Raw genomic sequence first — 18,882 nt, forward strand, 5'->3', positions numbered from 1 at the left:
GGGCCAGCTAAACGTTTGCTCCGTCCTTTGCAACAAACTCCAAACTTCTCTCGGTAAATCTTCGACCTTCCCCACACTGGCCGCCTTTTTACCACGTATTCTTTGACACACACTTTCTTAGCTTCTTACCTCACGACTCGCGGCCAATCTCAGCTCTCTGCGAACGTCGCTATCTTTTTTTTCATCATCTCTCTCTCTCACTCACTCACTCACTCACTCACTCACTCACTCACTCACTCCACCCCCCTCCCTCTCTCTCTGTGTGTCTCTCTCTCTCTCTCTCTCTCTCTCTCTCTCTCTCTCTCTCTCTCTCTCTCTCTCTCTCTCTCTCTCTCTCTCTCTCTCTCTCCCTCCTCTCCCTCCCTCCCTCTCTCTCTCCCTCCCTCCCTCCCTCCCTCCCTCTCTCTCTCTCCCCCCACTCTCTCTCTCTCTCTCTCTCCCTCTCTCTCTCTCTCCACCCCACTCCCTCCCTCCCTCCCTCCCCTCCCTCTCTCTCTCCACTCCCTCCCTCTCTCTCTCTCTCTCTCTCTCTCTCTCTCTCTCTCTCTCTCTCTCCCTCTCTCTCTCTCCCTCTCTCTTTCTTTCTTTCCCATTCTCTTTCTTTCTCTCTTTCTCTTTCCCTCCATTTATACTCCCACCTTCCATCTCGATCCTATCTTACCTTCTGCTCGCACATCTTTCTTCCCTCAATTCCCCTCCCCCCATACTTCACCGTCTCCCGGCTCATGGCTTTCCCATTCACCATTAAAGCCTGCAGCCCTTGTCTGAGACATGTTGGTCGAGCAAGCCCACTTAGTTTGTTTTTTTTTCCTCATGGCAGTAGCGCAGCGGACTCCTGTGATATACTGTCCTTCCGCTTCAAGCTCGGCTCTCCAGCAACCCAGGACGGCCGTGAAGATGTTTTTCTACTCGACGCCTGTTTAGTTAGAGTGACTAATGGCCGCTTCACGGATCCGCTTATAAGATCCCCGTCGTAGCATCTCGTCTCCCGACTGACTGCGTTGTTGTATGGGTATTGTTGGGCGTGGCATTTTATGCTAATAGAAGAATAGTATTAGTGTGATTAGATTTGCAGTTGTACGCTCTGAGAACGCGCGTGCGTGTGTGTGTCTGTAAGAGAGAGATAGACAGACACGACAGACAGACAGACAGACAGAGAGGAGGGTAAATTACATAACGTCTTTCAAAGGAAGTTACAGCCAGACTGACTGAATTATATAAACTGGAAGAGGCACGACGGGGAATACTCGGTCGGGCGTGACGTAAATAGCACAATCGTTGGTCTGATTTTCTCCCGAATGGTAGAAAGCCTGTAAATACGTTTATCACGACCGCACTAATAACCCGAGAACGTGATCTAGCGGGAAGAAAGGGTCGATTGGGCGTTTTATCGGCTCCTAATCCCATTTCCTGGCTCCCCGCAGTGCAAATAGTCCCTGCCCTTGGAAGCCACGCGATATGGCGGGGGGGTGGGGGGGGGTTAACGCCGTCATTAGCGTCAGCCTCGCCTCCCGTGAGAGGAAACCCCGCGGTAGGCGAGGGAGCGGCGCCCTGGCAGCGTTCGTCGTTGCAACGTTCAGCCGCTCCGACGTGCAGGTCTTGCGGTATCTCGGCGCTCAGATTTCGTGTTCCATGCCCGGGCGAGGCGCTCAGATTTCGTGTTCCATGCCCGGGCGAGGCGCTCAGATTTCGTATTGCATGCCCGGGCGAGGCGCTCAGATTTCGTGTTCCATGCCCGGGCGAGGCGCTCAGATTTCGTGTTCCATGCCCGGGCGAGGCGCTCAGATTTCGTGTTCCATGCCCGGGCGAGGCGCTCAGATTTCGTGTTCCATGCCCGGGCGAGGCGCTCAGATTTCGTGTTCCATGCCCGGGCGAGGCGCTCAGATTTCGTGTTCCATGCCCGGGCGAGAGGCGCTCCAGAGGTTTTCAGGTATTCCATGCCCGGGCGAGGCGCTCAGATTTCGTGTTCCATGCCCGGGCGTGGCGCTCAGATTTCGTGTTCCATGCCCGGGCGTGGCGCTCAGATTTCGTGTCCCATGCCCGGGCGAGGCGCTCAGATTTCGTGTCCCATGCCCGGGCGAGGCGCTCAGATTTCGTGTCCCATGCCCGGGCGAGGCGCTCAGATTTCGTGTTCCATGCCCGGGCGAGGCGCTCAGATTTCGTGTTCCATGCGCTCGGCGAGAAGGCCAGATTTCGTGTTCCAGCCTTGCCCGGCTGAGGCGCTCAGATTTCGTGCGCTCAATTCATGTTTCCATGCGGGAGAAGCGTTCCGATTTCGTGGTCCATGTCCAAAGAAGGCCGAGGCGCTCAGATTTCGTGTTCCATGCCCGGGCGCCCGGGCGAGGCGCTCAGATTTCGTGTTCCATGCCCGGGCGAGGCGCTCAGATTTCGTGTTCCATGCCCGGGCGAGGCGCTCAGATTTCGTGTTCCATGCCCGGGCGAGGCGCTCAGATTTCGTGTTCCATGCCCGGGCGAGGCGCTCAGATTTCGTGTTCCATGCCCGGGCGAGGCGCTCAGATTTCGTGTTCCATGCCCGGGCGAGGCGCTCAGATTTCGTGTTCCATGCCCGGGCGAGGCGCTCAGATTTCGTATTGCATGCCCGGGCGAGGCGCTCAGATTTCGTGTTCCATGCCCGGGCGAGGCGCTCAGATTTCGTATTGCATGCCCGGGCGAGGCGCTCAGATTTCGTGTTCCATGCCCGGGCGAGGCGCTCAGATTTCGTGTTCCATGCCCGGGCGAGGCGCTCAGATTTCTCGTGTTCCATGCCCGGGCGAGGCGCTCCAGATTTCGTGTTCCATGCCCGGGCGTGGCGCTCCAGATTTCGTGTTCCATGCCCAGGCGAGGCGCTCCAGATTTCGTGTTCCATGCCCGGGCGAGGGCGCGAGATCTTCATGTTCCATGCGCCAAGAGGCGCTCAGATTCGTGTTCCATGCCCAGTCAAGGCAACAGATTTCATATTCCACGCCTTTCGTGTTCCATGCCCGGGCGAGGCGCTCAGATTTCGTGTTCCATGCCAGGGCGCGGCGCTCCAGATTTTCGTAGTTCCATGCCCGGGCGAGGCGCCTTGAATTTCGTGTTCCATGCCCGGGCGAGGGCGCTTCTCCAGATTTCAGTGTTCCATGCCCGGGCGAGGCGCTCCAGATTTCGTGTTCCATGCCCGGGCGAAGGCGCTCCAGAGTTTCAGGTTCCATGCCCAAGGAAAGGCAGGGCCACCGTTCAGCTGTTCCATGCCCGGGCGAGGCGCTCAGATTTCGTGTTCCATGCCCGGGCGAGGCGCTCCAGATTTCGTGTTCCATGCCCGGGCGAGGCGCTCCAGATTTCGTGTCCCATGCCCGGGCGAGGCGCTCAGATTTCGTGTTCCATGCCCGGGCGAGGCGCTCAGATTTCGTGTTCCATGCCCGGGCGTGGCGCTCAGATTTCGTGTTCCATGCCCGGGCGAGGCGCTCAGATTTCGTGTTCCATGCCCGGGCGTGGCGCTCAGATTTCGTGTTCCATGCCCGGGCGAGGCGCTCAGATTTCGTGTTCCATGCTCAGCGAAGGCGCGTCTGGATTTCGTGTTCAGCGTCCAGCGGTGCGCTCAGATTTCGTGTTCCATGCCCGGGCGAGGCGCTCAGATTTCGTGTTCCATGCCCGGGCGAGGCGCTCAGATTTCGTGTTCCATGCCCGGGCGAGGCGCTCATGCCGACGCGGCCGAGGCGGGAGGAGGAGGAGGGAGGAGCAGGCGGGAACTTCGGCCCCGATTAGTGTGACGTCACGCTCGCCGTATCGAATGTTAGGCCGGGCGAAGGATGGGCTTTGCTCGGTGGTTGTTGTTATTGGGATCGTTATTAGTTGTAGTTGTGTTTTATTATTGTTATTGTTTTGTTGTTATTTTTTTTCTTTTTATTTTTTTTTTCTTCTTCACTTTCCTTTTCTTCTCATTATTATAGTCCTTACTTTCATTATTATTATTATTATTGTTGTTGTTGTTATTATTATTATTATTATTATTATTATTATTATTATTATTATTATTATTATTATTATTATTATTATTATTATTATTATTATTATTATTATTATTATTATTATTATTATTATTATTATTGTTATTATTATTATTATTATTATTATTGTTATTATTATTATTATTATTGTTAATGTTATCATTGTTTTTATTATCATTATCATCATCATCATTATTTAGTAGCAGAAGAATAAATCGTAGAAGTAGTAATGGCAATATTATTATTGGCATCGGAAGGAAATTCGCAGATTACGTCCGCGATCCATTCATATAATCTTGGAAGTTGTTTACGTACAGTTGGCTGAACACGTGCCAAGCTGCAGCTGGTGTTCCAAGGATATTTTTTCATCCGGATATTGAATGAAACGGGTCTTAAGGCTGGAATTTTAGAAAGTATTTATGACATTTATGACAGAAAATCATCACATGTAAGAACAGTTCGATATATAATCATATATTGGTCCAAACCATGTTTGTATATTGACTAGCAGTATAGTTATTTTTCTTAAATGCAATCTTTATCGTTTATCACATTTACTTTCGTATTTTGTAGTATTCGTATCTACTTCTGGCCGTCTCCTTGGCCGCTATTACACACGAATAATTCCTATAACTCTACGGGTTTTTCGCCCACGTTTCAATATTAAACTTCATAACAGTGAGGTATATAAGCGAATTGCATACCAGCGTGTCATATACTACACCTCTCCAGGCCTTCTAAAATATGATAAATAGAGATGTGAAGTTGTTTTGTTCTGGTTGATTCGATAGAAGGTGATCATCTTATCTATTAAATTTGTAATGATATATGATGTGTTAAGTTTACAAATCAAATTTGTCCAAAACTGTCTAAGTGTGAACAGGTAGTCATAGTGACAAAGAAACGACTAAGCTAAATTGAGCGAAAAATCTGGAATTGTAGCTGCTACTGTGTATCCATTAAATAAGTTAAATAAGCAAGGGAATTAAATAAAATAAAATAAAATAAAATAAAATAAGTTAAGTAATGGAAAAGTGTATTGACACAGACTTGCGAATCGGGCTCTCTGCCGTATATCTGATCGTGCCACTCTCGCTCTCTAGCTCACTTTTCTCTGTCTTCTTTAAGTTGGATCCATCCCTGTGCGCCAGGATTAAGGAATCCTTCGTGCCGACCTCCCCCCCTCCCCCACCCCCACCCCCGCGCCTCGTCACACCGCTGCCCGTGACCTCCCTGACCCCTGCGAATCCTTCTGAGTTTCCGGGGAAGGGAGAATCTGTCCCAGCGTTTGGGGTTCGTAGCATTTCCGCTGCAATGGATTGATGACGGTTTACGTTTAGAGAGCTTATGGGTGAAGTAGACGTGGTCGTACATGCATAATAAGAGCGTTCTGTATGCAAATATCCCTTTTTATTATTCCACGTTGTGACTGATGTAGAATTCTTTACAGTGTTGAATTCTGTGTGAATTTTCAAATCCGGGCGAGGCTGACATTTGCATAATACAAAATTGCTGATGTCGGGCCGCTGTAGCAGTCGGGTGCGCTGTTTGTCGATGCGGACCGTGGTAGCGCCGTAGCTGTCCGCGCTCTTTGGTGAGGGACCGACGGCGGTGCTTCGCGAATCCCCCGCTCTACGGCCGATTGATTTCCCTTTCTCTCCGCGACGCCTTCTCCCTCTTCGTGCAGTCCCGCCCTTCCGAAGCGCGAAGGCAGGGGAGATATGACGGAACTGGGAAGATGGAGTTATGCCTGCTGACGGGAAGCGCTTACCTCTGACCGCCAAAGAGATTGAGGTATATTTCACACCTCCGCCGCCGCCGCTTGGCATCGCCAGTGTCTCCCGGCGCCTCGTCCTTGGCACCATCTCGGAGACATGCCTCTGCTCGTTCCCTTCCTTCGCAAGGGGGGGGGGGCGGGGGCGTTTGGGGACGGGCAACTAGTGTGGGCGTGGGAGGGATGGCGATGTAAAGGGCATGGGCGAGAGTCCGTGGAAGGGATAGGCGGTAGGATTCCCGGAGGAAGCACGAAGGAGGTGGAGGATGCTCCCCAGATGCGACTGTCTAAGAGTGACGAGTGACAAGTGTCTCCGGTGCCCCTCCCCCCCTCCTCCCTCCCCTCCTCCCCCCTACGCCGTGTGTGGGTTGTATGCCGCTGTCAAGCTGGTATTGATTTATATCATCGGATTTCATTATCAGTAGCATAGGGAGCGTCCGCGGGAGTGAGGCTGCGGCGAAGGCGGGTTGGCACTGGGAACACCTTATCCAGGAGGGCCAGACGAGGGGGCGGGGGCCTCGGCTGGATGGGCGCGGGGATGTGCCATTGGGGGCGCTTAGGTGCATACATATGCATGTATTATCCTCTCTTTTTTTTTTTTTTTTTTTTTTTTTTTTACACGCGTGCGAGTTAGCATGGGCAGAGGAATTTTGTCCATAGTTTTAAAGTATTCAGAGGGTGAGGTGACAGTGATAATGTGGGGTATTAAAGAGAGAGAGAGAGAGAGAGAGAGAGAGAGAGAGAGAGAGAGAGAGAGAGAGAGAGAGAGAGAGAGAGAGAGAGAGAGAGACGAGAGAGAGAGAGGAAAGAGACGGAGAGAGAGAGACGGAGAGAGAGAGACGGAGAGAGAGGAGACGAGAAAGAATAGAGAGAAGAGATAGAGATAGATAGATAGATAGATAGAGACAGAATAGATAGATAGATAGAGAGAGAGAGAGAGAGAGAGAGAGAGAGAGAGAGAGAGAGAGAGAGAGAGAGAGAGAGAGAGAGAGACGGAGAGAGAGAGAGAGAGAGAAGGGAGAGAGAGAGAGAGAGAGAGAGAGAGAGAGAGAGAGAGAGAGAGAGAAGGGAGAGAGAGAGAGAGAAAGAGAAAGAGAGAGAGAGAGAGAGAGAGAGAGAGAGAGAGAGAGAGAGAGAGAGAGAGAGAGAGAGAGAGAGAGAGAGCGAGCACCAGCACCAGCAACACTACCATTTTATCTAATAATTTGTTCATTTGTGTCTTTAATTTTATGGCTTTTGATAAATTTGAGGCATTGTCAGTGTTGGTCGCCTGACACACGTCCTGTTACCTTGAAATTTGAAATAGTAATATTTTAAAGTAGATTTCAATTTAGTCCGACAACTATAAATCAGTTTAGTTGTTAATCCTTTGATCGTATAATGAAGTAACCTCGATACAAAAACTAATTGACGTCATATTTTATTTGAGAGCGAGTGAGGGAGAGAGGGAGGGAGAGGTAGAGGGGGAGAAGGAGGGAAAAAAGAAATGGAGAGGAGGGAGAGAGGGAAGGAGAGGGGGAGGGAGGGAGGGAGGGAGGGAGAGAGGGAGGGAGAGGTAGAGGGGGAGAAGGAGGGAAAAAAAGAAATGGAGAGGGGAGGGAAAAAGAAATGGAGAGAGGGAGGGAGGGAGGAAGAGGGAAGGAGAGCAGGAGGGAGCGGAGGGAGGGAGGAAGAAAGGGAGGAAAGAGAGAGGAAGGAAGGAAAGAGAGAGAGGAAGGAAGGATAGAGAGAGAGAGCATAGAAGGAGAGAGAGAGAATAGAGAAGGAGAGAGAGAGAGAGAATAACCACAGAAGGAGAATGAGAGAGCAGAGAGAGAGAAACAGCAGAGAAGGAGAGAGCCAGAGAGAGAGAATAGAAGGAGAGAGAAAGAGAGAGAATAGAGAGAGAGATATAAGAGAATAGAAAGAGAGAAAGAGAATAGAAGGAGAGAGAGAGAGAATAGAGGAGAGAGAGAGAGAGAATAGAAGGAGGAGAGAGGGAATAGAAGGAGAGAGAGAGAGAGAGAGAGAATAGAAGGAGAGAGAGAGAATAGAAGGAGAGGAACAGAGAGAGAGAATAGAAGGAGAGAGAGAGACAGAATAGAAGGAGAGAGAGAGAGAGAGAGAGATAGAGAGAGAGAGAGAGAGAGAGAGAGTAAGAGAGAGAGAGAGGGAGATAGAGAGAGAGAGAGAAGGGTAGGGGGAAAGAGGAAGATGTGAAAGGAAGGAGGAGGGGGGGGGGTGTCCATACATCATGTCGTTAATATTTTTTTCCGAGATGTGCTCCTTCTATGTTGTTTTTCCCAACCCCGGTTTCGGAGATAAACCTGCTAGAGGAAGCAAACATGTGGCGTGAATTGCGAGGACATAAACTTTTCTGAAGCAGGTGGGAGAGAGTAAACATTTCCGAGCTCGGCCTGGGGGGCTTCCTCGGCCGCGCCCTCGAGCTCACCTGTCAAGCCGAGGAGTCGCCCGGGGCGGGGCGGCAGGGGGCTGCGTCCTCTGTCAAGGAGCTCTCGAGACGTCTTCCTGGTATTGGAGTGCCTTGCGTCGGGGTGGCCGGGTCGCAGGACGACGTGCGGCCGAGACTTGGCTTTATGGTGAAATTATTCGCGTGCTGATCAGAGGGAAGAGGAATTGGCTTTTGTCGGCGTGCACTGAGGCGCTGCTTCCGTGCTCGGTGTCTCGGCAGTGTGTTTATGCTCTTTGGTTATTAATGAGGCTTCACGCTAGGAGTATGGAGGATTTATGGACAGATATTGAAAAAAATGCCGGGCTGATTCGCGTGAAAGGTCTTGGTCCAGACAGGGTGATATAAAGTAGAAGTTAGGGTTTCGTTGTTTTATTGCCCGAAAGATGAATAATTGGCGCTTGCAAGATCGGGGCTCAGCAGTGGTTGCGTGATAGCATTATTAATATGAATCACAAACTAAAAGCGACTCGAGAATGACTGAAACACTCAATGATTTATACGGGATGAGGGTTCCGTTCCCCCCGAGGATGTCAGGAAATTGGCCGGTCCTCTCGCTTATCGCCGCATAAATTTTAATATACATACCTCGCGACGCTCGTGGATGGCCCCGCGCGAAGCACTTAACGGCCTCGTATTTGACACCTGGCCGGAGTTACGTCCCGCCGGCGGCCCGTCATGATGGGTGGCGGGCTAATGGGCGGCCGGGAAGCAGGGCGCGGGGTCCTTTTATGAGCTGGCGTCGAGAGTGTGGCCGAGAGGAGTTCGGCGGGAAATAGGGAGGCTAAATGGCCGCGGACAGAACGCAAGGGCGAGGGAGGGCCACGCGTTCGCATGGAGCGACAGGAGACGGCAGGTTCCCGTTCAAGAGCCTCTCTCTCTCTCTCTCTCTCTCTCTCTCTCTCTCTCTCTCTCTCTCTCTCTCTCTCTCTCTCCTCTCTCCTCTCCCTCTTCCTCTCCTCTCCTCTCCCTCTCCTCTCCTCTCCCTCTCCTCTCCCTCCTCTCCTCTCCTCTCCCTCTCCTCTCCTCTCCCTCCCTCCCTCCCTCCCTCCCTCCCCTCCTCCCCTTCCTTCCTAACCCCCCCTCTCTCTTTTCTCCCTTTCCCCCTCCACTCTTTATCCTCCCCTCTCTGTATCTCACCTTCCAACTGCCTCTCTCCATGCATTCTCCTTGCCCCGTTGCTGCTCTCTCTCTGTCCTTCGTCTCTCTCTCCGTCCTTCGCCCCGTCGCCCTCCAAGCCTCTGCTCACCGCCTGGGCTTCCTCGGCTTCATTTCAATCGTTTGCGGGGAATGTGCTGAATGAGCGGCCGTTGCAGGCGTCCGGGGGGCATCTTCCTCCGTCCGGATTTTTTCGGCGTCGCGCTTCGGTTTTGCTTCTTTTTTTTGTTTTTTTTTTTTGGGGGGGGGGGGGTTGTGTCGTCCGACGGTTCTGCTGAGAGAGTGGGATTCGTTCTACTGCTGGTGACATTTTTTTTTTTTTTTTTTTTTTTTTTGTCAAGATAGGAAAATACACACACCGATATTTGTGTGTGTGTGTGTGTGTGTGTGTGTGTGTGTGTGTGTGTGTGTGTGTGTGTGTGTGTGTGTGTGTGTGTGTGTGTGTGTGTGTGTGTGTGTGTGTGTGAGAAAGAGAAAGAGAAAGAGAAAGAGAAAGAGAAAGAGAAAGAGAAAGAGAAAGAAAGAAGAGAAAGAGAAGAGAGAGAGAGAGAGAGAGAGAGAGAGAGAGAGAGAGAGAGAGAGAGAGAGAGAGAGAGAGAAATATGGTCTGCCGCCGATTAAACATCCTGAGATATAGAAACGCAAATGGTAGGAAGGAACTAAGAAAAAATCCAAGTACAAAAGGGAATACAGTGAAAGGAGGAAAATTATGGGGAGGGATATGGTGGGGGGGGGCGAAAACATAAGAAGGACATGGGCGTCATATCTCCGCCCTTGTGCCGCAACTGATAGATATCATCATTAAAGTAAATAGCTGTAATTTCCCAGGGTTTAAGTGCGCTCGAGACACTTGTTTCGGCTGATACTCGATTCTGATTTTTTTTCATTTTTTTTGTCACATTCGTGCGCGCCCTCTCATGCACACCCACGCACGCTCGCACACGCACACGCACACGCACACGCACACGCACACGCACACGCACACGCACACGCACACACACACACACACACACACACACACACACACACACACACACACACACACACACACACACACACACACACACACACACACACACACACACACACACACACAGAGTTAGTTACTTTTCAGCAAAAGTTGTAAAGTTGACAGTTTCATGTTGTATATGATGGGGGTTGAGGTCCTTACCTGCATGGGGTCTATTGAAGTGTATTTCGCGGCCCTTTAAACTAGCACTGTCCCCACGCGAGACTGTGTACTGACAGAGGGATGTATTTTGTACCTACGTGCTGCTCCTCGGGCTCGTCTTTGAGGGTCGTCCCCGTGTCGGCCCGGTAAGAAGGTTCCTCCGTGGCAGCCGAATGTGTTTCCTCCCGGCAGTGCGTCCTTCCTATCCGCCATTTCGTCCCCTCCATGATATTCTTCCCCCCCTCCTTGACCCCTTTCCCCCTACTTGATATCCCTTCCCCCCCTCCCTGGCATCCCTTCCCCCCTTCCCCTGACACCCTCCCACCTCCTTCCCTGACACCCTCCCCCAATCCTGACATCCCTCCCACCTCCCTGACATCCCACTTTCCTATCATCCTTCCCCCCTCCCTGACACCCCCTTCCCCCATCCCTGACATCCCTTCCCCCCCTCCCTGACACCTTCCCCTCTCCCCGACAACCCTTCCCCCCTCCCTGACACTCCCTCCCCTCCCCCCCTTCCCTCTTTCCACCCCATTGTGTCCCGTCTGACAACCGCGTGTCCTCCCTCCGTCGCCTTCGCTTCAGCACGGGCTTATCACGCCACTCGCTCGGGCAATACTATTTTAAGTCTCACGCCCCGGACGGAGTTTTCTTTTGATAGCTTCTTCCCCTGTCTGGTTTGCCGATGCATGCAATTGGCTCCATAACGTTTTTTTTTTTTGTATGTGTACGTGTGTGTGTGTGTGTGTGTGTGTGTGTGTGTGTGTGTGTGTGTGTGTGTGTGTGTGTGTGTGTGTGTGTGTGTGTGAGTGAGTGAGTGAGTGAGTGAGTGAGTGTGTGTGTGTGTGTGTGTGTGTGTGTGTGTGTGTGTGTGTGTGTGTGTGTGTGTGTGTGTGTGAGTGAGTGAGTGAGTGAGTGAGTGAGTGTGTGTGTGTGTGTGTGTGTGTGTGTGTGTGTGTGTGTGTGTGTGTGAGTGAGTGAGTGAGTGAGTGTGTGTGTGTGTGTGTGTGTGTGTGTGTGTGTGTGTGTGTGTGTGTGTGTGTGTGTGTGTGTGTGTTTGAGTTCTAATGCCAAGTAACTTTGAAAATATCGCTAAATTTGTATTAGAGGAAACCTAATGCGGTTCAATAACTTTATAAGAAATGTCGGTAAATTGGTGTATGAGAAAATATGATAAAGACGTTGTTCAAGAGCACAGGAGATAAATCGTGGAAGAAGAGAGGAGGATGTTAGCGTATGGATTGAGGCTGTCTGGAGCGGGCGAGGTCCGTCTACCTCGTTAAGGGGAAATATTTTTAGAGGGTAAACTTGTAAAGTGGTTCAGGGCCCGCCTATTTCTTTTTTTCTTTTTTTCTTTTCCTTCTCTCTATTTTTGTTTGGTTGTTTGTATTTTGGCGCGTAATCGCTGTCTCTTTCTTTCTCTCTTTCTTTCGTTCTTTCTCTCGCTCTCTCGCTCTCTCTCCCTTTCCCTTTCCCTTTTCCTCTCCCTCCCCCTCCCCCCTTCCCTTCCCCCTCTCCCTCTCTCTCCCTTCCCCTCCCCCTCTCACTGTCTCTCCTTCTCTCCCCCCCTCTCTCTCTTTAGCTCTATTCTCTCTTTATCTCTCTCTCTATCTTTCTTTCTTTCTCTGTCTTTTTTCTCTCCCTCCCTCCCTCCCTCACCCACACCCACGCACACGCACGCAGAACTTCGGGCCGCCCGTATAGATGACTTTCGATCCCAGAGCCTCTCTTTGATAGAGTAAATGGACTTCCATTGTAAGATTTAGGAGCAAAGTGACTTTGATATGTCGTTTCCGGTTCATGACTCGACCAAGAGGAACCTTGCACTCGTAACTCAGGTGCACGGGACCTCGTTTTGCCGACCCCCTTCTCATTTCGGTGTTTTATCCCTTCCTTCTTCTCCCGTTCTTTCTCCTTCTTCCCTTCCTCCTCCGGCAACTCCTTTTCTTTTTCTTCCCCATCTTCCCTTCCTCCCCCTCCTCCTCATCCCCTTCTTTTTCTTTCTCCTCTTCCTCTTCGTCTTCTCCTCCTCCTCCTCTTTTTTCCTCTTTTTCTTCTTCCTCCCCTTCCCCCCTCCCTCCCTTCTTCCCCCTCCTCTGTCTCCCTCCCTCCTCCTCCTCCTCCTCCTCCTCCTCCTCCTCCTCTGCCTCCTCCCCCTCCCTCCCCTCCTCCCCCTCCTCCCTTCCTTCCTCCACCTCCTCCTCCACCCTTCCTCCTCCTCCTCCTCCTCCCCCTCCCCGTCCCACTCCTCCTCCCCTCCCTCTTTCCCCTCCCTCCTCCTCCTCCTCCCCTTCTTCCAACTGTTTATCCTCCCCCTCTCCCTTCTTCCAACTGTTTATCCTCCCTTCCCACCGTTTTTTTCTCCTTCGTGCTCCTCTTCCCTCTGTTTCTTCCATCTTGCCTGGGAAAAAAAAAAATCTCTCGTGTATTCATAGTCGCGCCTTTTCCTCCCCGATCCTTGGCGTCCGTACTTCCAGGGTTCTTTTTCAGGTTCTTCCGTTGCTTGAATTTCATTTCGACTTTTACCTCACTTCGACTTTTACTTACTTTGCCAGTTTTTTATTTGAAAGAGAGAGAGGGAAAAGGGAAAAAAAGAGTGAGAGAGGAAAAAGAATAAACGCCGTGCGAAGGAGAAAAGGGGGTGTCAAATCGAAAGAGGAAGCGTGAATAGAAGAAAGGAAAGAAGGAAAGAAGAAGGATCAAGCAACGGAGAGAAAGAGGGTGGTTGATGGGGGTTGGGGGGAGGGGAGGGGGGGAGTTGAGTGAAATCAGTTTCTTGGATTCCTCGGAGATAGAATTGTAAAGTAAGTTCCAGCTCTCAGTGGCCCGAGGACCGAATGCTGTGCTTGAACTTTCTCGCAAACATTACCGTATGTTGGGAGTTGTAGCGTGTATCGTTCGCGAGTTTTATGAGCTGTAGGCCAGGTAGCGAAATCGAGAGCTGATCTGCTGTGAAATCCAGTATTTCAGGGGATGATTGGGATACAGAAGCGCTGCTGGGCTGATAACGTTGCCGCTAGAAAGTTGACGTGACTTTCTCCCCGCGAGATGTTATCTTTTGCCTTTTGAAGTTGTTGTAAGTTTTCCTTTTGGGCTTTTCGGATACTGTGTGTTTTATCGCAGCTGCTCCTCGGTGTTTCTCCGCACCGCCTTGCTTTCGCTCTTTACCAACCGCTCCCCGGCGCTTCGCTCATTTCCGGCGTTCCACTTCCTCGTTCCTCGCAGCACACCTTCTCTGGCCGCCCCTTGCCTCCCAAGGGTGCCCTGGCCACGAGGGGGCCCTTTCCTTCGCCCTTTGTCACGCCCTCAGAGCACGAGCCTGTCTCCTGTGCCATATCTGTTTCGCCTTGACTGCCCTCGGACCGGCCACCCTCTCCACGCCCTACAACTTTAACCCTCACAGCCCTCTGTTTCCTCTGTCCACCCTTTCATTCTTCCCACTCACAACCCTCTGTTCCCTCACTCTCTAGCCTCCTTTGCCCTCGGCGCCCGCAGTCCCCACTGGCAGTGGATCCTCTATTCCCCCGCCCGCCCTCGCTCCCCCCCCCCTCCCGCCGCCGACACACAAGGTGGCACTGTCCACCAAGTCCTGCATTAGTGGCTCTGCCTCGTGTTGGGAGTGATAGTATCAGCATCCGACCCTCACTGAATGCTTGATTAATGTTGTCGAGCTCCACGTCCGGGCGGGTTCGTTTTGTTGCTTATCTTGTTGTTGTCAGGGCGGCAAGAGCGTTGAAATACAAGAAGAAACTGTGTCCGTTTTTGTCTATATGTGTACATAGGCTTGCGTGCGGGTGTATGTATGTGCATTTTTGCATATGTCTGTGCTTCTCCCGGCCTGTTGCTTGCGTGTCATCCTCTTTGTCTTTCCGTCCTCCCTTTTGTTGCTTCTCCTGAGCTTTCAGCTTTCCTCTCCATTCTCTCCGATCCCGTCCCGTCTCTCGGTGTCTCGTCGCCTCCTCCTAGCCCCGTGCTCCTCCGACGTCAGCGCTGGCGAGGCATAATCATATTGCCGATCCTAAAGTTTCTATAATGCCGTGAACGGATCCATACATAATGAACCTGCGTGTAGCCCTCAGGCGTCGGGGGTATCTCGTTCATCCTTTGTGTGTGCGTGTGTGTGTGTGTGTGTGTGTGTGTGTGTGTGTGTGTGTGTGTGTGTGTGTGTGTGTGTGTGTGTGTGTGTGTGTGTTTATATTTATACATATGTAAATATATACATTCACATATATATTTATATATATACACACGCGCGCATATACATTGGTGTGTGTGTGCCGTGTGCGTGAGTCTGTCCGTGTGCGTACATGTATCCGTGTATGAATATTATGTGTGTAAGAAGTCTGTTTGGGGCGCACAAAGCTTCAATATCCGCCCTAGCTCTTCCCTTATGACGTAATCAGCCTTTTAGTTTCATATTCACCACTGCAATAAAGATCAAATTCACACCGTAGTGCCTATAAAACTTGTCTTATTGATACTCGGCGTGCGAGCCATCCCCGCTGATCCAGCAGCCGTTCGTCAAGAAGAGCATTGTGGCCGCCGGGGTCTTGGGGCGGGGCGTGGGGACAAGACCTCGGCCTTCTGGTGCTTTGTTCCAAGTGTAGGAATCCAAGACCTCGGCCTTCTGGTGCTTTGTTCCAAGTGTAGGAATCCAAGACCTCGGCCTTCTGGTGCTTTGTTCCAAGTGTAGGAATCCAAGACCTCGGCCTTCTGGTGCTTTGTTCCAAGTGTAGGAATCCAAGACCTCGGCCTTCTGGTGCTTTGTTCCAAGTGTAGGAATCCAAATACACTTAACAGTGGCCCTGGCAAGTGTAACGGAAGGGAGCATTTCCAAAACAATAAGGGGATTCTGTTCGGGGACACTCGGGCTGTTAGCGAGTATTCTTCACTCCTCGGAAGTTCTTTACCGCGGAGAGAAAAAGCCGAAGAGCTGAAAGGGAGATCCGGAAGAATGCAGCTCGCGCGGTGGGACGAGGATGAATGGGCCGGGAATGTGACGAGGGAGGCCGCTCTTCGGACGCGGATCCCGGGAAACTAAGTTACTGCGATACGGACTTCTCTGCCATACAAAGTACCGGCGCAAGGGCGGCGTCCCCCTCCCCTCAGTTCCCACCACCGCCTCCACCTCAGTCCCCCCGTTACGTACTTTCTAACGAAGCGGGACTAACGAAATCGTGCGTGAAATGAATTATATCCTTCCGCGCGGACTAATTCCATCCACGGGCCTCCCACAGGACCGGCACCGTGCCGCTGCTCCGTGTGAAGAGGAGGCCAGCGATGGCCATGGCGCAGGAGCGTGTCTGGCCCGTGTTTAGCATTCACTTTGTGCTATGTCTACTTTAATGTCGATAAATCACCAGGAATATTGCCGTTCAACTCGATAGAAAAAAAAACGGAGTGTGGGATTGGTTAACTTCGTGCATTATAACTCCCGTGTCGCTTTTTGGGCGTTTGAATGTGAAGTTATAGAGGGGAATAAGGAGCGGGCGGAGTGAGCGGATCAGCTGGTTCGGAAAAGAGGAGAAGGGAGAGGAAAGCGATGCGCGGGAAGCGGGGACGGGCGTCGAGGTTCAATAAAACAAACCCGAACGGGGGAATAAACCCTTTAAATGAAGTCGTTACTGTTATTATCCATGACTCTTTGTAGCAGAACCTTAGGGGAATGAGTGCAAAGTTTCGTTATTCATTTTGTTGTTGTTGTTGCTGTTACAATAAAAGATTGGAAAAATTAACCAGAACACCGGTGTTGTCGTTAAATGCATCGCTCAGGGACAGGTCGGTTTCAGTTTGAAATTTAGTTATAATTCTAGTACAGGATATTATGATAATCACGGAATTTCAGTTTGGAATAGACCAGATTTGATGTTAATTAATTCCGAAATATGTCAAGTTTTCCTCGTCGATTTACTCTAGAATAGAACAGCTTTAACGAATGTTCAGTTTGAGCGAACTAAAGCAAGTGTGTTAAATAAACCTTTACGCCTGGTGTAGTTTTTTCCTTGTACCAGTTCCCTTGGTGTATGAAAAAGAACTGCAAACACGGCAGGGCAAAATGATAAATAAATACATGTGTTTGAGTATTCTGTGAAATTGAATGAAGTTCATTATGAACTTGACTCCTGAACTTTAAATTGGGGCCGAGATATTTTCTGCCGCGTTTCCTGACACGGGGCCTCCTGGGGTGGCGGGGGAGAGAGAGGGAAAACTTTTCATGGAAATCCCATGTCCCCATCAGCTTAATGCAATGAAGCTTTCTCCTTTTCTCACCTGCCTTCTGGGCCGGTCGGGGCAGGCACTCTCCGGAATCTAATAGGACTAGAGAGGCGTCCACTAGCACCAAGAGGACTAGATAGACATTCACTGGTGTCTACTAGCACTAGCCAGGCATCCACTAGCATAAATTAGGACTAGAGATGCGTTCACTAGCACCAAGAGGACTAGACAGACATTCACTGGTGTCTACTAGCACTAGCCAGGCATCCGCTAGCATAAATTAGGACTAGAGATGCGTTCACTAGCACCAAGAGGACTAGACAGACATTCACTGGTGTCTACTAGCACTAGCCAGGCATCCACTAGCATAAATTAGGACTAGAGATGCGTTCACTAGCACCAAGAGGACTAGACAGACATTCACTGGTGTCTACTAGCACTAGCCAGGCATCCGCTAGCATAAATTAGGACTAGAGAGGCGTCCACTAGCACCAAGAGGACTAGATAGACATTCACTGGTGTCTACTAGCACTAGACAGGCATCCACTAGCATATATTAGGACTAGAGAGGCATCCACTAGCTCCAAAAGGACTAGATAGACATTCACTGGTCTCTCTTAGCACTAGGCAGGCATCCACTAGCATAAATTAGGACTAGAGAGACATCCACTAGCTCCAAATGGACTAGACAGACATTCACTGGTGTCTACTAGCACTAGACAGGCATCCACTAGCATAAATTAGGACTAGAGAGACATCAACTAGCACCTAAGAGGACTAGACAGGCATCCACTAGCATCTAAAAGTATCAGAGAGGCATCCACTAATAGGACAAGACAAGCATCTACTAGCAACTAATGGGACTAAAAAGGCACCCACTTGTATCTAGTAGGACCAGATGACATCCACTAGCACCTAATTGGACTAGACATGCATCCACTAGCAACTAATAGGACAAGCATCCACTGCCACCTAATAGTAATAGAGAAGGAACCACTAGCTTCTAATAGTACTAGTGAAGCATCTTCTAATGGAGCATCCACTAGCATCTAGGCCTAATAGAACTAGTGAAACATTCACTAGCACCTAATAGGACTAGAAACGCAGCCACTAGCACCTAATAGGACTAGAAACGCAGCCACTAGCACCTAATAGGACTAGAAACGCAGCCACTAGCACCTAATAGGACGCGAGAAGCAGCCACTAGCACCTAATAGGACATCTTGGGTAGGAGCTTGTCGCGAGGACGAAACTGCCCATGTGGCTCCCTCACCCAACGGCCGCCACGCCCATCTTCTCCGTGGATAACCGCCCACGCTTACTCTCTTCGGACTTCCCAGACCACGCCCACACTGTTAACTTCTCTCCTGCCACGCCCATTAACTCCAAAGTCTATATGCCACGCACTACCACTTTTCAGGCTTCTCTTTGTGTGTGCGCAAGTGTGTGTGTGTACGTGTGTGTGTGTGTGTGTGTGTGTGTGTGTGTGTGTGTGTGTGTGTGTGTGTGTGTGTGTGTGTGTGTGTGTGTGTGTGATAATGATTGTAAGGATGCATGCATGTATGTATGTGTGTGTGTATGGATGTATACACTATATGGATGTATATACATTCATATGCTATACAGCGAAATAATTATGAGTTCGTTGCCAGTAATTCACATTTTTAGATGACTTAGAAAATGCAAATGGAATATGCCCCTTCTGCCGGGGCGGCAAAAGGGGCATACTAACATCATGACTAAATTGGCGGAAGGGAATTGAGCAGACTTTCATATTAAGGTTGGATGGGGGGGCGGGCGGCGTCACGGGCGTCAGCAGGGCGCGGTGCCTCGTAGCATACAGAGTGTCACTAAACGGGCGGGATGCGTCAGCGCGGCCGCCGTCGTGCTGGCGTGGCCTTGCTCGCGTGGTGCGCTTTCTCGGGACGCTGAGTCCTCTCATTAAATGGAAGTGGAAAAGAATATCACGTACCTTTCGTAGAGATGATATTGGTTAGTATTTATCTTAACCTTTGGCGATATTCTTGTTCGCGGAACTAACCTTTTTTATCGCTGGGAAACGTCACCGTGTCCTTTACACACAAAAGTTAGCCAGTCAATCATAAAGCAGAGCACCTCCACCCATGCA

The 18,882-nt window shown here is 50.6% G+C and overlaps 1 protein-coding gene across 12 annotated transcripts in view; it reads left to right on the plus strand.

The window, feature by feature from the left end:
* Nucleotides 1-18,882, plus strand: part of LOC113800342 (serine-rich adhesin for platelets) — a 631,319-nt gene that overhangs the window by 418,896 nt on the left and 193,541 nt on the right. The window lies entirely within an intron of this gene.

This window comes from Penaeus vannamei, chromosome 18 (genome assembly GCF_042767895.1).
Source record: "Penaeus vannamei isolate JL-2024 chromosome 18, ASM4276789v1, whole genome shotgun sequence".
In the NCBI taxonomy this organism is placed as follows: domain Eukaryota; kingdom Metazoa; phylum Arthropoda; class Malacostraca; order Decapoda; family Penaeidae; genus Penaeus; species Penaeus vannamei.